This window comes from Trichoplusia ni, chromosome 7 (assembly GCF_003590095.1).
Source record: "Trichoplusia ni isolate ovarian cell line Hi5 chromosome 7, tn1, whole genome shotgun sequence".
Classification (NCBI taxonomy): Eukaryota; Metazoa; Arthropoda; class Insecta; order Lepidoptera; family Noctuidae; genus Trichoplusia; species Trichoplusia ni.
In genome coordinates this window covers 15,117,195-15,133,642 of record NC_039484.1, presented here as the reverse complement: position 1 = coordinate 15,133,642, position 16,448 = coordinate 15,117,195, and positions in this window count along the sequence as shown.

Below are 16,448 nucleotides of genomic sequence, written 5' to 3'. Positions count from 1 at the left end.
TTTAGTAACCATAGAGTAAACTTATTACTACTAAAGTGTAGTGATGTTTTAGTTGATTTATTTGGCGCCACAATTTAAAAGTTAGGTTCAATAAATGTCGCCTAGATGGCAGCAGTAAACCATAGCAGCGATGAAAACAATAATACAAAACGTTTGCTTAAACAAGACTGTACTAAGCATGAGAGAGCCTGCTTGTTCCTTCACTGCTGTTTTATAAGTTACACCTGAGAAAGTATCTGTGGTGATTAAAATATCAGTTATTAAATACAGCTAAAAATAAATGGACTTACGTAGCTAATATGTCAGTGATAAATTTTATCGCTAGCCTAAACAACAGTCAATGTGTCTGGTAAGACACGTCTCACTCTTCAAAAGTTTTCATAAGCTGCACGTCCGGCACCGAGTCGGGAGTTTGATTCATATTGGGTCTTTTTTTATAAATAAAAAGAAATCCCGCACTAGGCAATTTATTTTTTGTAGAATAAGACACCTAGACTCAAAACAAGCAAATGCTTGTCCTGCGCGGGTATCAAACTTACCACACGTGACGGGGACACTTGAATGTTTGTGAAACCCCACGCGACTCAAAGATGTCATTCCTTATTGAGGGAGGATTAAAAAAAAAACGGTAGAAATGCAAATACGCTTCCCTTGTCTTAGTTTTTGTGAGTGCACTTTAGTGTAACTACATAATCAAGTACTTTATTGAAACATATTATAATCGTATAGAGTTTGTCCTAAAAGAAGTAAAGTGATAATAATAATATGAACGGTTACATTTAGTGCGCTTGTATGATTAAATAGGTGCCGTCATTTCGTTAGCCTATAATAAATTTCAAAATGTCTAACTTACTATAAAAATCATACTGTAGATTTCAATTACGTTTTTATTTGATCTATAATAATAGGTACATGCACACTGAAAAACAATGGCGAATTATTAACCGGATAGCTGATCTTAATGTTTTTTAGTCGCGAATGATGCATAAAGATTAAGTAATATAGTATTATTTTTTCAAATAAGTCTTCCTCATAAAGTGACTTTGCGCTAAACTATACATAACTACATTAAACGTAAGAAATCTTGCAGCGCTTGCTTTACTTAGGCTAATCGGAAATTTGGTTCACAAGCATTATTGGGACCTTCCACCTACAGATAAAACCTTTTTGGAGTTACGAGCTAGATAATTGCAGAGCCAAGAATATTAAACAAAAACATTTATTATACCCACTCTGTTCAATAAAAGCAGGCCACGATAGGTGCGCTACTCACATGAAAACACTAAAGTGGATTATACGTCTTCAGGTACCTATTATGAGTAGAATACCCATTATCCGAAGCAGAATAGTTTTGTGAATCTAACTCAGTGCAAGTAGAATCGGAACGGAGCTTCGCGTGTTGTTGAGGGGCTCACAAAAAGTATTCCAATTCGTGTAATGGAAAACGGGTTTTGTATTGCGCTCCTTATACTCGGAGGTACTTAGAGAAAATACTTAGGAAAGTCTAAACCAGAGAGGGGCTTTCATAGTATTAGGCACACTAAAAGTTATTTAATAAAGTTCAATTTTACAAGACAGACATATTTATACTTCGTGCCACTAAAATTTAAGTCATGTTATTAAGCCAAGTTTTGTGTGAAGTATGTTTGTTACTTCTTCACGTAGAAAAGACTGGAACAATTTTGATGAAATTTAGATTAACCATACCCGAATAACTAGAATCTAAATAAAATGTGTACCTAGTGTCTCGTTTTCCTGTCTGGATGTTTGCGTAAGCTGGTAGTTTTGCCAATGATCTGGGCTGGGTCAGGCTAAGGATCTTTAAAGCCGCTAACCAAACGACCCTATTGTTGTGAAAAACAGAAATGAATTTGTTTTACATTGTTCGAACTACTAAACAAGAAGCGAGGACGTGATGCGGTAGGCTTGAATGAAGTTATCTGGAAAGTTCAAACATTAAAAATGAAAAGCTTGTGGGTGGGTTTCAAGAGGTACAACATTTTAAAAAAAAAATACTTATTTTTTTTTATGTATGTACTTAAAAAGTTAAGGAGTTTTGATTTCCTTTTGTCTTAATACTAGGTATACCTACAAATAAAACGCAACAAAAAACAAATGACACAATAAATTAAATCAAAATAAGAACTGAACTGAAATGATTTGCTGTGGATATCAATGCAGATGGCCGGGTAATATTATTTTTAGTTTATTAGGATACTGTAAGGTTTTTTTACTAAGCGGTTAAAAAAAAGGATAAATAAGTGTCTTATTGCCATGGGTCTATCCGTCTATGTATAAAATGAAATAACGTAACCAAGTACGACCCACCAACACACTTTCAAAGTTATCATACCTTCATATTTTAATTTAAGTAATACGATGCTAATTAAATGCGGCGCTTACCTAAGCGGGGTATACTTAAAGAAATATAAACAGGTATATTAGCAGGCAAGTATATTCGCCGTCAATTAAAATGTTTTCGCCCTCGGGCCGCCCAAAGAAAGCCGGTGCTCGTAAATCATTTATGTAAATCAACAACAACAATGAAGCAAAATAATATAGAGAGTGCTCTATGGAACGTCGCACCGGATGTACTAGCGACTTCCCGCCGGTTTCTGACGGTTTTACCTCCTGCTTCCGTTACGCCGGGTAGGTTACCAACGCTGAACGCACCCTGCCGCGAGAAACGTTGTGCTCGAATATCACATACCTTGAACTTGCCGTATTCATATAGTCGGCTACCTGCCTGGAGATTGTGGGCGATAATGCAACTTCTGTAACTTTATGTAAGGAAGGCTTTATGTGAAATCAATAGGTATAATATAATGAATGGAAGATATTACATAATGTTTTGCCTTACGACTTCACCTTTGAGTGAATGTATCTCTGTGCACACGATCTGTACACTGGCTACGGATTTCAATAGTCAATGCTTTAGACTTTAGACATTAGTCGTATAATGGACTGATCCGGTTATATGACAGATACTAAATAATAGCTTCAGTAGTCACGACATATAAATCCAATGGTTGGTGTATTTGAGTGACATGCAATAGTACAAATATAGAACAAGAGTTATAGAATACAGAACTGCAGAATTATACAATGCACTAGAAGAATGTATTAATGTAGACGGACTATCTACGTTGTAGTGGCAATGATAAAGAATATGGTAGAGGTGGCTATAATTAGGTAAACAGATAAAGAGGCGATCGAAAACAAAAAGAATTATAAAAAAAAAACTTCCGGTGGTTTTTGAATAAATATCTGTTGGGTTTATTAGAATTTATTGGTCAAATGGGCAATTTAATACTAAACAAAAACATTTTATTTTACGTTATCGTTGTAGTAAAGTAGACATTTAAGAAGAAATCGACATTAAGTGGCATACATGAGTAACGTCTGAGTAGAGATCTTGTTAAGAAAAATATCTGAGAATAATAAAATTATACAAATTAGAAAACACCTCTTAAGTATGATTATATTCTCTCCATACCAATATTATAAAAAAAGAAAGTATATCTGTATGTCTGTCTTGCTTTCACGCCAAAACTACAGCCGATTGTAATGAAATTTGGTACTCAGATAGTCTAAGGTCAGAAAGGACATTGGCTACTGGGGGAAAAAGTTTTAATGAAACTTTTTATAAGAGGTTTTGATTTTAAGGAAGGGGGCGGGTAGTGCGTGTTTTAAGGCTACATTTTGTGGCACATGGACGGAATCGCGGGCAACAGCTAGTATGCTATAAGTTTTTCATACTTCTTAATATCAACATTTTCTTCATATTTCAAGGGCTGATAATATGCTTCTGCCAAGAAGTCAGTATTTTTTTGTAATAAAATTCAAACTTAACATGGATTACTATTTCTTTGATTTAATATTGAGTATGTCGGTTAGTGTTATGTCATTATTCCTTGCTCTAGGTAAGTAATGTGTGTGATAGATAGGTATAATGACCTTGGGCCTGGTGAACCTATGACCAAAGAAGAAGATAGGAAGGCGCATGACCGAGTCTTGTGTCGCAACTTGGAGTAGGCCCATGCCCAGCGGTGCAGTTGATTGAATGATGACTTTTATATTTCAACCAAAAAAATAAAAATCAATACAAAAAAAAATTGAGCAAAATTGCCAGCAAATAGATCGATTTTATCTAACTGGTTCGGAAAATGTTTAGATAAGTAGACGTCTAAGTATATAGGTAGTAAAAAAGTACATTGTAGTTTTATGATGTCCACTGCAAGGCGTTTTTTTATTACATTAAATTCAATGAATAAAATTGGTTTGTATTTCATTAATAAAAATGTCTTAATAGTTTTACGTGATTTATTGAAAGACAATTCTTATTTGAATACTTAAACCATTTTCAGTTATTTGCCTGCTTTATACCGAACATTTTTATACCAATGATGGAGTTTTTAGTAGGACTGATTTATTTATGCACCATTTATCACCCACAAACTTCGGATTGAAGATTTGACATCCTTGACAGGCCTCATTTAATCTTCTTAAGTGTCTGATACACGCTCTACTGAACTCTAAGTCAATTTAGCGCAGAAAGTATCTAAAAATAATATGATATCTAAAATGTTAGTTGAAAGTATTATTAGGAAATTTTGAAAGGAAGTCAGAGCGAATACCAAGGATAACAATTTAAGATCTAATTAAAAATTCTGCGGTGTTTACAATCTTGGAGGGAAATTTGTTTCTCTTTAGATTCTTATGAAATCCTCTTAAAGTAGATACAAATATTTCCATAGGAACAGTACATGCCAAATTGCTAAGTGCTTTATTGTTTTGACTTCAATTAGACTCTTGGGGCTTATTTAGTTTGAAAGAAATACTCAAGTGGCTTAGTAAAACAAGGTCGCCTTGCTGCATGTAGGTCTGTTTATATTATTATCAACTTAGCTGTAAGTAGGTTTGTGGCAATCAGCGCCTTGGTGCATTGCAGTGTCCCGTACGTGTTTATGTTTACTCGCATACGTTTGTATATATAATGAGTAGATGATACCGCATTACGCCGAGAATTTTAATGGATTTTCGTGGCAATTTGAATATATTTTAATGAGCGCGCGTGAGCCGGTGTGGCATCCGGTTCTCTATAATTATATCAGCTCTTAAGTAAATCCGGAAGATTTTCTTTCCGCCTTTGGGGTCTATTCATAATTTGGACTTGACTTTCGATCTTAATTAATTGTTTTTAATTTTATTTTTCTGTGTATTTAACTCTCTTTATTTTAGGCTTTCATTTTTACTTCAGATTTAGCCCCCTTGTTTGTAAGTATCTTACCCCAACTCTGAATGTTACAGATAATCCAATTATCCGTTTGAAGATCACAGAGTTTTTCCGAGGCGCTTGTATCATTCTTAGTTAGTTCTTGTTGCTACAACAATGCGTCTATAATAGGTAGTTATGCAATTATATGGTCTATAAATTCATCGCGTAATACCTACCTAAGTGGTTAACCTATCTGGGTGGTTATTCCGGCCATTGCGTATTATAGGTTGATACTTGATATTTTCCCTTACTAGCTAAAATAGTATTATTAATACAAGAATGTTCTCAGAAGTATTACGTATAGAACTAATTAAGTGTTTTTCGAACCGAAATAATAAAAATGTCGCTCAGTAATAATTATACTTGTGACATTAATGTAGTCTGTGTTTGCGTTGGTTTCATGATTACTTTTTCTCATATTTTTACCTTACAGACATTGATCCAATAAGGACGTATCTTTGACGATTTTCCGTATATTAATTGGGAATCTTCCACCAAGTTTAGTGGAAGACTGTTTGTTGTACTATGTCCTTATACCTTAGACCTTATACCTTGCTGATTTTCCTATGAAAATTGACTTACTTTCTTGTATTATGAACTACCTAAATATAAATTATCAAACTTCCTTTGCCAAATATTCGAGAATTTCGGATTTTATATTCGGTTTAAGAATAAGAGAAATCTCCTACCTATAGAATTATGAAATACAGGCTGTGACTTCATGTAATTAAGTATTGATTTAATAAAGATTGTCGTGACCTTAGTATAGATGTAGAAATATTATTTTTTATTTACATATGTATTAGACATAGAAATACGTATTTAGTAATATCCTCATTTATGCAAAGCAGGTGACAGATAGGTAAACAATATGTTTCAAAGCTATTTTTCAATCCTTCCTTCGACCGGTACGTGTCACCTAAGTTTACGAGAGTAATTAACAAGTTGATGTGCTTATATTTTACAGAAAAGAAACACACTTTGTCGCTGATAAAAGAGCGCTTTGAACTTTCTCGGGGCGCTTTAAGAAGCGATCTTTACGATAAGCTTACACTCATCAACGTTATCAGAAATGGTGATCTCGATTCTCCATCAAGATCGAGTTTGATCCTGCATTTAAGTCTGGATATAATAGGAGCATAGGTCTATCCAATTAAAAACTACGTGAACACTGAACATGGACCCAGTGGAGTCAAAGTACTTATGAACAACCGGTTTGCTCACGCTAACTCTCTCAAATCACTTATTCAATACGTTAAAGAGTCGTAGGTAATTCCTGTTGAATACTATAATGCTTTATTGAGCTTGAGCTGAGCGGATCGTCTAACCAAGACTCCTTAACCGACTTCATACAGGAGGAGGTTCTTTTTTTTATTTACCTCAGAACTTCGGATTAGATGAAACGGTTTAGTTGTTTTTTTTCATTTAACATGAAATAGATGTCATTTTAAATAGCTTTATTTTACTTAGCCCGTACTGACAATATTAAATTCATATTATATTTTATGTGGCAAAAAACATAACTTAAAAGAAAAAGATGTACAATTGTGCTACTTATTTCATAAGAAATCTTTACCAACCGGCCCGCGGCAGAAGTGGTTGGCATTGGCCGTCTACAGTGTGCGACTTAAATAAAGTTAATAAAATATTAAGTTTCACAATGCACGAGGTTGAAAAGTTAAAATATTTACCAAGAGTTAAGTGATTGAAAAGCAGTAACATTTGAAGCGTTATATTTATATTCCATTTTATTTTTTACGTCTGTCTGCCTTCAGCTGTTGTGTTGCAACATGCAATAAAATTTAATTAAACGATCTATTTGTTATTTGTATTAATTTATTCGAAATCGTCTGAGTTTACATTTTAATGTATTTTTCCTTTTTTCGTTATATTCGACTTTTAAATATATACGTCACATTTACTGCTGCTTATTTAATTTGGGTTTTTTTTTTCATTTTGTGACTATAAAGTATTATGAGCATGACACACTAAACAATAGAACAGCTGATGAAAACAGTTTGCTTCGAGAGTGTCTTGCACTGTCTTAACAGAAGCCCAAATTAAAGTCCCGTAATTAAGTCTAAACTAGACACAGATAATGTAGATGCCACTATACAAAATAAATATCAATTTTAAGCTGGGATACAGTACGGCGATAAATTTGATGGAATTTGAGTTTTGCACATTTGTTTTTCTCCAGCCCACTTCTTTAGCTTCAAAGTCAAAAGCCTGACTTACACGCGCCGCATTATATTTAGACTATTGTTGTATTTCCATGCAATACGTATAAATTTGACGATGAAACACGTGTATATAAGTTCGCGAATAAAGTTACTTTAATGACTTATATTTCAATAAGAAATCGTCTTTTCAGGAAACAAAAATGTTTACCTTCTTTGGAGTACGTCATACAAATTTACCGTTTCCCCTTTACAAACATTTTAGATCCTTAAGTTGGCAAGTTACATGGGTACAGGAAAACTCTAGAGGAGGTTTATAACTCTTAATATCAAGAAAAATCATAGAAATGAGGCTCAAACTCAAGCTTACAGCTTCATCTACCTATTGACTTTTCAAGATTTTTTGTTAATTACCTCACTCGTTATTTAAAATTAATACTAAATATTAATAATTAAACTTTTCACCTGTGTGCTTTAAGGTAATTAAACTACTACTAGGAATAATTATTTAAACTAAGTAATAGTACCAGTAATTATCTATGGGAAATTAAAACATCCTTCATAGAAAACAGCTCATGATCTTGGCTAGACCGATTTTGGATTTTCGGTAAAATGTCTAAGATCCATCGTGCATCGTTACGAAATCCTCTTTTACATACAAAAACCACATCCATATCGGTTCCTAGCTTTAATTGCTTCGAGGCTACAATCAAAAACATAAGCAAGCGCGTTATTAAACCCCTCTTTTTGCACCGGGGTTTATACTACTTACGCTATAATAACAACAAAAAAATATGCACTAGAACAAGATACTTAAAAAATATCAACACTACAGCAATTCGACAGCAAATAATTTCTCCGAAGTTATAGATTTCAATCCTATCTGAAAAGTAAACAGCAACAGAGAAATCACTTCACTTTCATTTAAAATCTAGACGTCTTCAATTTCTTAGATGTGTATTCATATTTCACGTGACTCGGTATCTATAAAGATAAATAAACATCTAAACTTAGATCAAAGAGCGCGGGATTGAACGACCTTTGAACTCCGAGATGACGCACATTAAATATTTATTAAAACAACCAATTGATATTGTTTTTAATGTATCAACCTTGAGACGTTAAAGCTGTCAACACAGTTATGCCTATGTGAGTCTATAAAGGCCAAGACAAAGTAATCCCACGTATGTAATGTTGAAACACAAAACAATAGCATGAATTTATTTAGCCCGTCAGACAATTTTCAAAAAAATATCGATTGCGTGTTTTTCATTTTATCACATCAGGATTAAGAGCACTTAAGGTGATGAAATGTATTTTAGTGGGGGCAAGTAACATCACTTGCTAGTAAAAAGCGTACTGGTAAGTGACGTCAAACTTCATTTTTTTACGATATAGAATAAAAAATACGTATCCGTTATAAAACAAACAAACAGTAAAACGATTAAACAATTTTTTGATCAAATACCCTATTCAGTAATACTTCTCATACGCCACAATATGTATTTTCTGAGTGTAATTGTTTAGTTTTTCATATAGAATGAATTATCCAATTGTCATAGAACATAGCATAGTGTCTTTGATAAATTTATTGATGTGGTCTGAGGGTATGATTTTAAAGAACACCATTTTATTTCCTGAACTTGTACGAACTCCAACTGCTAGTGCAATACAATTGGTTCTTTAAAACACTTCTCGCTAAGCTTTGTTGTCGAATCGCAGCCTTAAAAGGGAAGTCTTCGCCAGTCACTTGTCCATGTAAGATTTCCAGCTTTTGCTTGAATTGCACTTCAATATTCGACGGCGCGGCGCCCGCTATATTCTCCTATATTTATATTTTCACAACTTTAATATTTCCTCCCGAGACGGTACCTATTCGCAAATATGATTTGTTAAATTGGTTGTGAAGTTGAAAACTTTTTAAATGTCTTCGTGATTCGTGAATTTATTTGAAGATAAAATCGAAATGCAATAAGCGATTCGATGTTTCAGGATATTGTATTGTGTTTCATTTGATATATTGTTATTTATTTATGGGTAAATTAATACTGTATATAAACATGGGTATTATTAAATGATATTTATTTGTTGGATTAGTTCGTATGGGATAATTGAAATGGCTTTGTGTAGTGCTTGAATGGAATGGTGAAATGATTATGCTTTTGCTTGTGTATGGGGATTTTGATTGGTGTCAATATTGTTTGGGATTAATCACTGTTATTATAAAGTAAATATTCCAAAACAAACAGTATCATGATAATTAAAGCTTAGCATAGGCTCAAATAGTAAAATAATTTTAGCCGAAATATTACCCAATGTTTTGGTTTTAAAGGCACGACAGCGTGTCAAAAAGGAGAACGTTTTTTTTATTTTCATTGTTCTGAAATTAAATATTGCAGGATTAAGAAGACTTAATTGATCAAGATGCCAGTGTTATTGCATTGTGGTACTAACCAAGCTACGAACTAAATCAACCGCAAAATTTGCACATCTGTTGCTATCAAATCTGGTCAAGCTATGAACACACAATCTGCAGCAGAGGCAGTGACATGAGCGAGTAACCTCATTTGGCTAACGCCTCATCGCTGAAATGTGGAAGAGAGAAGGCGCTCTATACTTTGTAATGCTCTCTCCCGGTTCCACAACTTGGAAGGTATTGTAAGAGGTGTCCGTAGGCCTCTGAAAGAGGAGCGTTTCGTCACGGATGCGCCGTGAGGTAGGCCGATCAAGATATATGAGGGATATCCGTGGCTTGCCGCTAGGGGATGCATAGGAAATTCGATGGAAGCACGCCAACGTAACTTTGGAAATCAGAAGTTTTAGTACTTATAAACTTATGTGAACGCCTCTTTCTTTGTCCTTTCTTCTCATTTAGTGACTGTAGCTACTATAATGAATTGTTTCTCCTTGCCTTTACTCTTCTTAAAGTCCACTCAAATTCGTATAGAGCCAAAATCGGTAGAGATATTTGGAGTACCATTTTGAATTAAATGTTAAAAAGCCACAATCATAGCTAGATAACGAAAATAAAAAGGGGGAAAGATCTAATTGTTATGGTTTGAAAGGGTTAATAATATTGTACCTCGTACCTTACAAAATTAATACAAAAATCGACCTTGATGGAAAAATCATCAAGAACACTCGAGCCTTTTGTAAACAATCAATCAAGTTTGTATATGTGTGTATAAATACATGTATTACCTAAGTAATGTTAGCAGCAACGCAGGAAAGCGTGACTGTGCTTCATAAACCATCACCCGCACGAAACTACCCCAATATACATACGCTACTAGGTACAGTCAGGAAAAAAGTCGTTAACACATTCGAATTTACAACACGCCAGTATTCTGTTAGAAAATTTTCTACAATATGTAGTCTTATTAGTGGTCTAGACATCTAGCTGATTTTGTTAAAAACAAATGCAGCATGGGTTCATTGCATTTGAAAAATGAAGCAATTACTTTTTAAATATTGATTTTGTTAACCGACTTATGTTGCTGACCGTGCTATCAGAAAAAAACGAGTACTTCTGCATGTATCTGTTCTAAGTCCTGTATTACCTACCGATCAATATTATTTTTTTAAGACTTTTTAACGTTCGTCGAGAACACGGGCGAACATTTTTGTGAAATAAAAGATTCAAAAAGTAATTAAATGAAAGAATTTATTTTGGACGATTGTCGATATATAAGTTTAAAAGTAACTCGAACTGAAATTGTAAAACTTGTTATAAATCACATTGAATGCTATCCATATTGAGGCTAACAAAAAACGCAGAGATAAAATAGGGCTTGGTCCAAGGCCATTGTCGGCTGATAAAAGAATTGTGGCCTAAATGCGTGCCTGTTCTATAGAAATACCTTAAATCATAGCTACAGGAATGTACTTTGATTATTTATTATGTCCTTCGGTTCCTGTATAGACGTATGTATATTCTTAAGAAACGGTGTTTTTTATATTGTAAGTATTATAAATTGTTAGAAAGTACCTAGGTACTTACATATATGTTCGAGATATGCTATGTGGATCTTTTTAACGTCAAAATCAGCAATTCAACCAAGCCTATTGTGATTCACTGCTAAGTATAGAGGGCCCCTAATAAGCAAGATTTAGTTAAAAAAAACTACAACAAATTTTGAGATCACATACTAAAGAAAAAAAAATTGTATCGACATTCACATTTGTGACGGGTTTAGAACTCTATCCGTCACAACTCAAACACTTCAATTAAGTGACTGCACAAGACTTAACAGCAACTTAAAGCGAGTACGACCACTTTAAAACACCTCTTTTATAATCGTCAAAGACATTGTGAGTACCGACGTTAATGTCTTAATATTGTGACGTTAAACAGCTGTGTGAGCTTCGTTCGATTTAGCTTTCTATTAGACATTCCTGCGATGTTGCGCGACCAATCATGGGCGAATGGGAGAGCGTACTCCTTGAGCCGGTCGAACATACCTCATTAATTAAATGAGACATGCCTTGCATAGTTTCATCAGCCAAGGTAGGTGCCATTCAATCCAAGTATCTGTCTACGGGCTTAATATTCCAAATGTTCGGTATTCGATCAAATTCCCCGTCAATCACGTATAATGATTATATCAAATACAGAATTGCGATAATGAAATGCACTCTGTTTAATTAATATGAATTTATTGGTCAAGTGATTTGACACGTATCACACATTATTATCTCTGTCACTGTTAATACCATGACTATTATTTGTTATCACAAAAACAGTGTTAAAACATTAGAAATCTAACAATTCTGAACCAACAACGAGTTTAATGAAAACATTTTGTATAAACTTCCAACTTAATTAACTTTTTGGCATTGTTGATACGCTAATTGTTAAACATAGACATGTCTTAAAGATAATGGGGCGCTTAAAGTAAAAACCATTTCATGAATGCGCCCGCCGACCTTTTATGTAAGGCCCGAACACAAAACCCTTTACTTATACTTGCTTAACCCCTCGCTTCTAAAAATATTTAAACAATGTTTGAATTAAACTGTCTTCTGTCACATTTATGAAAGTAAAGGAAAAGACAAATCACTTTGTCTTAATCATTGTGTAGGGGTTATTTAAAATCATTTTTAAACGTTTTTATTTTGATATGTAAAAGTAATTTTTGTTTATACGTGGCCAAACTAGCAAAACGTATTTCATAGATTTGTCTACTGAAAATGTTGGTAATTTTATATTGACACGATTATTGGAAAAATCTTCTGTAAAGTTTTTCACAAATACCTATTGTTTTTATGAACACATTGCGGTCGGCAACCATTACAGGAATTATAAGTATCACGGGCTTAATGAAAACAATACTAACGGACGTTTAATTTTATTTCACAACTGAACGAAACTTCATCCGAATGAAAATGAATTAAAGTTTAACATGTATTATGACCATCGATCGACCATCGTTAAGAAAATACCGTAATTTTTTGATAATTAAGTGATTATTATACAAAAATAAACATGAACAAAGTGAACATGCATGCAATGATGTCGTTAACGCGAATAATGGAAGTGTTCATGTTTAGTACCTTGCTCCAAAATAATGCTACAAGGAAAAGTCGTGAGGTCTCGGGATACCCTCAGATTGTTTATGCATACACAGAAGAACATTTCCCTGTCTAAGTGTTTTCTTTGCTTTCATACACAAGCGCAAGATACCGATCTTTGTTCTTTTTAAGGCCTCGTTATAAAATGCTCAACTGTTGGCGAAGCGCGCTTGAGCTTATCGTTAAAACTGATGATGCGAATTTATTCTTAGTCGATATTATCTGTTCCGTTCAATACCGCGATAAGACGCCCTTGATTACATGTGGAGACCATATCAATCAATAGCATAACACGTTTTAATTACGCGATGCGATTAACTGTCATTGAAGCGTTTACTTAATTAAGGTTGTGTAAGCAAACAATCAAATTATTCACAGGAGCGTTTTGGCAACAATGTAAATGTGGTGATACCGGCGGGCCACGTAAACGCTTGGCCCGCGTTCTGCCTCAGCACACACCCCATTCGTACGCATAATCACACGCGATTAGGGCTATTAATCAATGTGTATTGATCTCTGAATAGTTATTAAGCTTAGGTTTAGAAGAAATTCTCGGTCTCGATGGAGTCTGTACTTGGGGGGGGGGAGGGGGTTGAGGTGGCTGTTTAGTGGGCCCGGGGGTGTCGGATATTACAGGGGAAGTCCCGGAGCCATCGATCATCGTTACTGTCAGATGAGCGAAGCGCCTTTTAACGAGGTGGGTCCACGACTTGTTGGCAGCCACGCACCGCGCGCCCTGTCATTAGCTAACTACGCATTCGTCCCGTGTCACATACTATACAACTGATCACCTATAAATGATCATTGACCGGTGTCCATCAGACTAATTGAATAGATAGCGCCAAGACCGGGACTCGCCAACCTTATTCGTTACCTCTGCCGTTCACAAGCACCTTCGTTAGCGCTGATTAGTGGATTATTTTAATACACTCGGTAGGCTTTGAGAAATACGATGAGACGTTAACCGCTGAATCTATAAAAATCAGAAAAAAGAAACTATTTCTGCTAAATAAATTTCAGTCACCGTCGAACATATAAAACAACTTTTTCATTAAATGTTTTAGGTACGTCTTATAAAGCAAGTAGTAAAATTTGGATAGGTAATTTTACGCATAACCTGTAGTAAATGCGAAATAATGACGCTCTATTTTGCTTCAACAAATATTGAAAGTAACATGTCAGTATTGGACTTAGATTGAAGAAAGTTCAATTGTTAAAGAGCCATTTGTTCGAAAACCGATGAGGAAAGTTGACGGCTATCAAATCCAGCAATGGATTTATTAGCTGTTGATAACTTTTGATGTAGTTTTATAATGATTGCCTCCAACTTCGGTTTCCCAGTTTCAATGAGGGAACAAGAAAGCAAATAATATTTGTTGGAGTGGCGACCAGCTCCGGTATTGCAGAAGTAACGAAGTGGTTCAAGATTGCTGTTTCGTTGCAATAACTGTTTATTGAAGCTAAAAGTAACTGGTCAGTTATAAAAATATTACTTCTCTTCAGATCTCGATCCCACTGCGATGAACCAATAGAATATAAACGTAAAAACCACGAGAGATTATATAAAAATACGCCTGAAGGATTTATGTTTAATAAAACCAGGAGTTATTAAAAAAGTGTGCTTAATGTCATCAATATAATAAAACAAACGATAGCAGCGGTTATAACTTAACAAGATTGCATTTATTCAACAAAATATGTCGAACATCCATCAAAACATATATACAATGTATAAATGCTTCGGCAATATTCAACACAATCAGTTTATTGTTGTAACAAGGGTAATCCGGACCAAAATAAATCTGCAGCGTCAGGATGGCCGGACACTGTTGACTTATCCGGGGGCCTTCGGGCAAAGTTCGATCGACTAGTGATCGATAATATCTGACGAATATACCCGTTAATTGATACCTTCGCAGAAAGTTTTATGACAGTTACACCCTAAAGACCTTTACGTTTCGTGTATACCAGGATAAGCAGATAATGTTATATCGAGGGTTATCCATACCACTGACTGGGAATTGTTGACTTATCCGGGGGCCAAGTTTAAGATTGTTATTATTATACGATTCCACTATCACCACGTACTTTTGTATGGAAAGGGGAACCAAAGGACCTATAGAATCATAGTTCACATTTTTTAATGAATCGTAAGTTTTTTTCAATAAAATAATATACCAGGGTAAAACGTAGTCGGATTGATTTTCCTATCTTATATCCATAGACATAAAATCGATGAGGTGAAATCTGCACATTGTTTTTTTATGCTCGCTTCTGCGGGGTCTAAATACGATACCGATGCCAAATAAATGTTTTTTCAATTTTTGTTGTTTTTGTCTGGGCGCTATTAACTCAGTAGTAGCAATGCAATTTTCTTTGATGTTTTGGGGTAAGCTATACCTTTAATGTTTATTTAGTATTTATTGATTCAAGAATAAAAAGTAATGCCAGCTCACCAAAGAGATATACGTAGGAAATTTGTTCAAAAGATATATTCAAAACCCAAAAATCAGTTTTCCACGCATACAAAAGCTCTGGCATAGCTAGTTATAAGATAGTAACCATGTCCGTTTCTATCATAAACTTGTATTTTGCTTGAATAATATCTTCTATATTTCAACTGAATAGTTTACATTTACATTCTAAAATAATTACAATACTGTACTTTGTAGAAAGCAGAACTAGAAACCAGAAATGCTAGTGTACGAAAACATATTAGAACAATGCGAAGTTGTGAGCCGGGTCTTACAGCTTAATGTTTAACGGAGGACATACGTGGCGCAGTATTTAAGTACCCATTACATTGTGTTACAGCGAAACACTCACTAAAGGTACAGTTATCAGATTGTGGACTAGTAAGTTATACTTTGAATAATTCGAGGCCGGGTTAATCGAATCACCGTCTTAACTTTGTTACAATTGGACTATTCGCCGTGGTATTGTGTGTAATTGAATTCACGGACCCCGTTCTGAATCTATCATTAAGAAAGTTTTAACTGTCAATATTTCATTTAGTACTTTGTTCTACTTATAAATTATTGGAGATGGAATTGTAGTCGTGTAATGGAAAGGATTGTATAATCCCATTTTATCACGTCATCATTGGCCTAGCCTTTTCCCAACTATGTTGGGGTCGGCTACCAGTCCAACCGGTTTCAGCTAAGTATCAGTGTTTTACAAGGAGCTACTGCCTATCTGACCTCCTCAACCCAGTTACCTGGGCAACACGATACCTCTTGGTTAGACTGGCCGTCAGACTTTTCAAGCTTCTGACAATCCCATTTTATCAAGTATTTGATAAAAAAGGTACAAGTGTTATAATGATTTTATGGAATAGTAGTACACACTATCGGAAAGTGTAAAATAGAAATAAAGTAGATATGTATTCTGCGACATGTTGTTACTGCGATAATGCGATC